Genomic DNA, 5,606 nt, shown 5'->3' with positions numbered 1-5,606 from the left:
TCTCTTGTGACTATCTGTGCCCAAAACTTTGTGTGGGCCATGGATTCATTTCCCTTGAGTCAATATCTAAGAGTGGAATTGCTGGGTTATATGTGAATTTATATTTAACTCCGCAAGAAATTGCCAGTCTGCTTTCCACAGTGACTTTTTGCTTTTCACATTTGATATTTTTCACCAGTAACGTTTGAGGATTGGACCTGGATTTTTAAACTCGATTGGCTTTCTTGGGTTTCAAGGTGGGTGAAACCAAGGATGGACTTGACAGGAAGAAGCTAAGATGCACAGCACATACATATACCTTGCTGTTTGGGGTCGGTTGGTAGGTATGTACAGGGTGGCTTTTTTTTTTTTTCCCCCCCCTGGAGAGATGTACACAGCGGTTAGACGGTGCTGTGGACATCCACAGTGAACGATTTGGAAACAGAAAGCGCATCTTCAAAATAACCTCAAACTCCATGAGTGATAGTCATGGAATTTCTTAGAATGATCTTTATATTCCAGAGTTAACTTGCTTTGATTAATCTCGTGCTTGTTAAATTGGATGGATTTAGGGCAGGAGACAATCGTGGGGCTCTGCTCCGGTAGGCTTGTTGGAGCCTGTGAATAGTAGATTTGACAGACCAGGTAGTAATGATGCAGGAGTCCTGGCCGGTTTTGTATAAATGCTGCCAGCTCTTACTGCTTCACCGACCAAGATCGGTCCTGGTTGATGGCTGATCATATTTTTAAAGAAGAATGGTGTATTCATTCGTCAAAAGAAATGGCATCCCCCTGGATAAAGGCAAGTCGTGACTGCAGGGAGGGAAATTGATGTTTTCAAGAGCATTTTACTGCATGATTATTATGGTACAATATCTGAATGACATTTATGGTATAAAAAGAATGTGGTTATTTTTTTCTTTGAGAAAAAATGAGATATTAAGGTATTTTAGAAAGGATTCCTTGTCAAAATGCAAATAACCGCTTCTATCTTTTTTTCTCCTTGACTTTTCCCTTCTTTATCGCCTGGGCAATCTTTAACACACCTGTACCTGAATTCATGCAAAAGATGAGATATGAAAGCACCCAGCCCATAATTAATGCTCCGTAAATTTTGCTTGTTTGTTCATTCATGTGCTTATTCAAATGTATCTGGTTCGCTGAATAAATAAGCCTCCTAAGATGTAATCATTAAGCAGCTATGTTTTGTGTCTCACTAAAATTAATTTAGTAAAGTTTGTGAATCTCTTGTCTCTGGATAAAATTTATGACTTCTCTGATTATTCTTCAATGAAAAAAATTCTACAGTCAATTTCAATGGCTAAATACTTTTTTTAAAATTGAGGTATAATTGATACAAACATGATATCGGTTCCAGTTGCACAGCATAGTGATTCGATATTTGTAAGAACTGCAGAATAATCACAACAAAGTCTAGTTAAAACTACATCAGTCACCTTGCATAGTTACAGAATATTTTTTTGTAATGAGAACTTTTAAGATCTCTCAGCATCTTTCGGATATGCCATGCAGTATTATTAACTCTAGTCCCTATGCAGTACATTCTATCCCTCTGACATTTATTTTATAACTGGAAGTTTGTATCTTTTGACCCCCAGGATTTCTATTTGATGATCCTTGTTCTCTGTTGACTCTCACATTCCATTATTCAAAATGGTCAGCTCCCTTGGCTCAGCACAGCGTGTGGTTGGGAGGCGCCTCATGAGAAGCATACCAAGGAGAGGGGAGAGGGCCGCAGATAGAAAGGGCAGGACAGCCTGGTAAGACTTCACAGGCCCACTGAGTTGCATCTTTATTTATTGACGTTTTTAACTTTTTGGTGCCTTCGTGCATACGTACATGGTGAGACCTAATCATTATGTTGTGCAGCATGTGGGACCAAGGAGAGACTTACTGAGGTTGACGGTGAAGTCTAAAGGCTGTACAGGGTTCTAACCCATATCTTTGCCTTACACATTTTTTTCACGAAACATCGTATGCCAATGGCCAGTGCCCTAGTATAAGCAAAATGAAAATCCTCCCTTGAAAATCTGCCATTCCAAAGGAAGCAAGCAGTCTGAGATGAATGTTTTCAAATTTGCTGAAAACTGGTAGCAGGACTCTTGAACCCCTCACTCCCATCCAGGGTGTAAAAAAGTCAGAGTGTACGCAGACTGGGAGAACTTTTTTTGGAGAGAACTGTGCAGGGATTCCCACCAACTCTACTCAACCCCAGGAGGAAAGCTTCTGTGACCCCTTAAAGAGACTGAACAGGGTCTGACCCTTGCTGGGAACACCTGAGATGGTCGTGCCCCGCCTTGTGGGGGGTGGGCTGACAGTTCCTCTTCAGCTTACCCAAACCCTGTGTTTCCTTTAAAGGCTAGTTAGAAGCCTGCCCCTATTATGAAGACTTCTGATTTTTCCCAGCCCTCAAAGATTTTCATTCTTTGAATTCCTGCAGTATTTGATACCTAATTAGATGGTTTGGGATCATTCTCTAGTCATACCCTTGGTCTCTACCCATATCCTCCCTACTGTCTGCCCAGAGTTCCAATAACCTGAATGTCTCTATGTGTTTAAAATTTCTCTTACTAAGACAAGAACAAATCTGCTGTGGATAAAGGAAATTGGGGAAAGGGGAACAGTGCTCATTTGCCTCCGTTTCCCGTTTTATATTCTTTGTTCCAGAGGCAGTAACACAGGCATAGGCTCAGCTCTATTTGAGAGGCAGAGACTTGAAGCAGCTTCTGCTTCAGTTTGGATGACATGAGATGCTGTGTCGTCAGAGACATCTTTATTGGGGATGGGGGTTGATCTGGAGAGACCCTTTACAGAATGTATTTGTTTTGCCAGATTGAGAGAATTTAGTATATGTACAGCTTTTGGTTAAAATCCCATCTTTTTTGCAGAGAGATTATTATCTGAGGAAATAATCAAGTACATCGGAAGAGGTAGATGCTGGCAAGGAGAGAATTTTATTTGTTCGGTACCTTTCTTTAGTTCTTTGGATTTTAAGTCTGATGTTTTTTAACTTGGAAGAAAAAATCCTGAATCCTGTCTGGGGTGCACATTAGTGTTTGGGTGTTACTGAGGATTTCATAGAAGTGTCCCATGTTCCACGGTGGAAGGATTAGTTAGGAAGAGGACATTGTTATTTACTCTGCTCCTCTAATGCTGCCGTGATTCAGAGGGAACTATTTTAAACCACTGCTCTTGAATCCAGTGGCATGGTGTCTTAGATGCTAATATGTTCTTGTGATTCAGGAAAATGTGCATGTATATACAGCTACCATTACCTTTGTCAGTGAATATTGTTTTTTGTGCCATGGGTAACCAGCTAGGTGCTCTCCTGGGATTTAGAGTGTAGGGGACTCCCCTCCCACTTTCCACCACTCACCCCCTGCCCCCACCAATATTGTGAAAGATTCAAGCACAGTTAATGCTGAAATGTATTGACCTATCATATCCACTTATACGATGTCTTTAGATTATTTTTAATGAAAGTGTCAATTATAGGTATGGTATCACTGAGTCTAGAACAGTGGTTTCTCAATGTAGTTGAGCATCCAAATCACTTGAGTTAAAAAAAGTTACAAATTTCTAGGCCTCACCTCTGATTACAGAATCAGAATACCTGGCTGGGGCTCCAAGAGAACTCTCTGTGCTGACATAATTGGCAGCATTGCCTTACAGAATAATCCTTAGGTCATATGTGGGGGTGGGGGAGGGTAGATGTAGGAATAGTTTGAGGATACAGAGAAGAACTGTTTTATTAACCACTTGAATCAGGGGTGGATTGTGGTATAGAAATAGCTAAATAAAATCTAACTTTTGTTCCTTTGAAGTTCTTTTTCAATCAGTACAGAGGTTTTTAACTTGGAATTTTCCTCTAACTCTAAGGATTGGGAAGGTAATGGAAGTTATTAAGCTATTTTTAAAAAACAGCTTTGTTAAGATATAACTCACATCCTATTCAGTTTGCCTACTTTATGTGTACAATTGATTGGTTTTTGGTATAGTCAGAGGTTGTGCAGCCATCGTGGCAATAAATTTAGAACATTTCCAACACTCTGAAAGGAAGCCCTATATTCATTATATTATATTTAATACAAACAAATCTCACCATTGCCTAAGACCTTCCATGACCATAGGAATGCTTTGCGTCGTTCTGCCTTGGTGGGCTACACAGCTCGTGGGTTATCCAAGCCTTGGCTTCTCTTTTCTCCCTTGCCTGCTGCATGGATTTGGCCTCTTTCCTTAGTTATTAGCACTTCACCTACAGGGTAAAAAGGAATTGAACTCCAAGGATGATTTTCCATTTTCTAGCTACAGTTGGTAGAGGATCTTTGGCCATTAGCAGCCTGGGAATATCTGATTATCATTATATATACTTGGATTCATCAAAAGGTAGTTTGTTTTGATGTGAAGAAGGGCTGTTTTATAAACCAGTGCAACTCCGACAAGTATATTGCCTGTTCCACCTACCTCGATTATAGGTTCTCAAACTTCAGCGTGCAAAGATTCAACCAAGGAGATTTCTGGGCCCTGCTCCCTGACATTCAGTTTCCATGGGATGTGAACTAGGATTTTGCATTTAGAAAATTGTCCCCACATCCTTCTGATTCAGATTGACTAGGGGCCAACTTTGAGAAATACTATCTGGGAGTTTGCACTTTGCTGTTCAGATACCAGCACAGCCTTCTCTGTAGTTAAATGCTTGGCAGGTAATAAGGTTTAATTATAGTGTATACAGTTTCCAAGGCAACACATTTTTTGTCACTTCTGCCTACCACGCTGGGGAGATTGAAAGGGACCACAGAGAGTCCTCAGTAAAAGTGTGGCCTCCAGAGTAATGTCATCGAAGTGCTTTATGATGAGTGGGTTTTCGTACCATTCATCCAAGGGCCCGGCTTGATGGCAGCGGCAATAACGAAAGTAAACACATTAGAAGCCACAGAGTCAGTGGACTTCTGGAGGCAGCCAGAAGGACATGGGGCGGGATGAATACAGCCATGCAGTTGCTTCTATTTCTCCCACTCTGCTTCTTCAGATCAGTTTAGTCCAGAATGATGAGGATGGTGGAGGAACAGGAGTCGACCTTTGGAACCATAATGGTCGGCTATGGTAAACATAAGACCACTATTTCTTAGTTCTCAAATGGATAGAACGGTTAAAGTTCACCTGCTCTCACTTTCTGTCAGTCAAGGCTTGAAGTGACATTTATAGAGCACTGAGGATCACACGTGAGGCAAACTTCCACATAGATTTCCTTGCCTTTTTGACCTAAATGCAAAGGTTCCACACTTTGTACATTATCCAGGTTCAAGAATGAAAAGGATAAAGTCCATACCACATATTAGCACGGGCCTCTGCTTTTGGGTTTTAGCTTTAAAGCTGGAGGGCAGTGGAGAAAGCATTCAGCTATCAGACTTTGGGGTCTGGTCTTGAATTCCATCATATAAACAGACTTTGTGGCTACATAGGCAGGTTCTCTAACTTCTTGGAAGTTCCGTTTCTACCTCTGGAAAACGAGGGGCTTAGACTTGATCAAGAGTTTTAACTTTTGATGGGTGACAACCCCCTCGCAGAATCCAGTGAAAACTAGGAACTTTCTTCTCTGAAAAAAA

The 5,606-nt window shown here is 41.0% G+C and overlaps 1 protein-coding gene across 2 annotated transcripts in view; it reads left to right on the top strand.

Annotated features, from left to right (window-relative positions):
* RAI14 (retinoic acid induced 14) overlaps positions 1 to 5,606 on the top strand; it is a 137,709-nt gene that overhangs the window by 16,784 nt on the left and 115,319 nt on the right. The gene's annotated exons all lie outside the window — the stretch shown is intronic.

This window comes from Pteropus vampyrus, unplaced genomic scaffold (genome assembly GCF_000151845.1).
Source record: "Pteropus vampyrus isolate Shadow unplaced genomic scaffold, Pvam_2.0 Scaffold400, whole genome shotgun sequence".
Lineage (NCBI taxonomy): Eukaryota > Metazoa > Chordata > Mammalia > Chiroptera > Pteropodidae > Pteropus > Pteropus vampyrus.
Note: the sequence above shows the minus strand (reverse complement) of the source record. Positions and strands in the feature narration are given on the sequence as shown.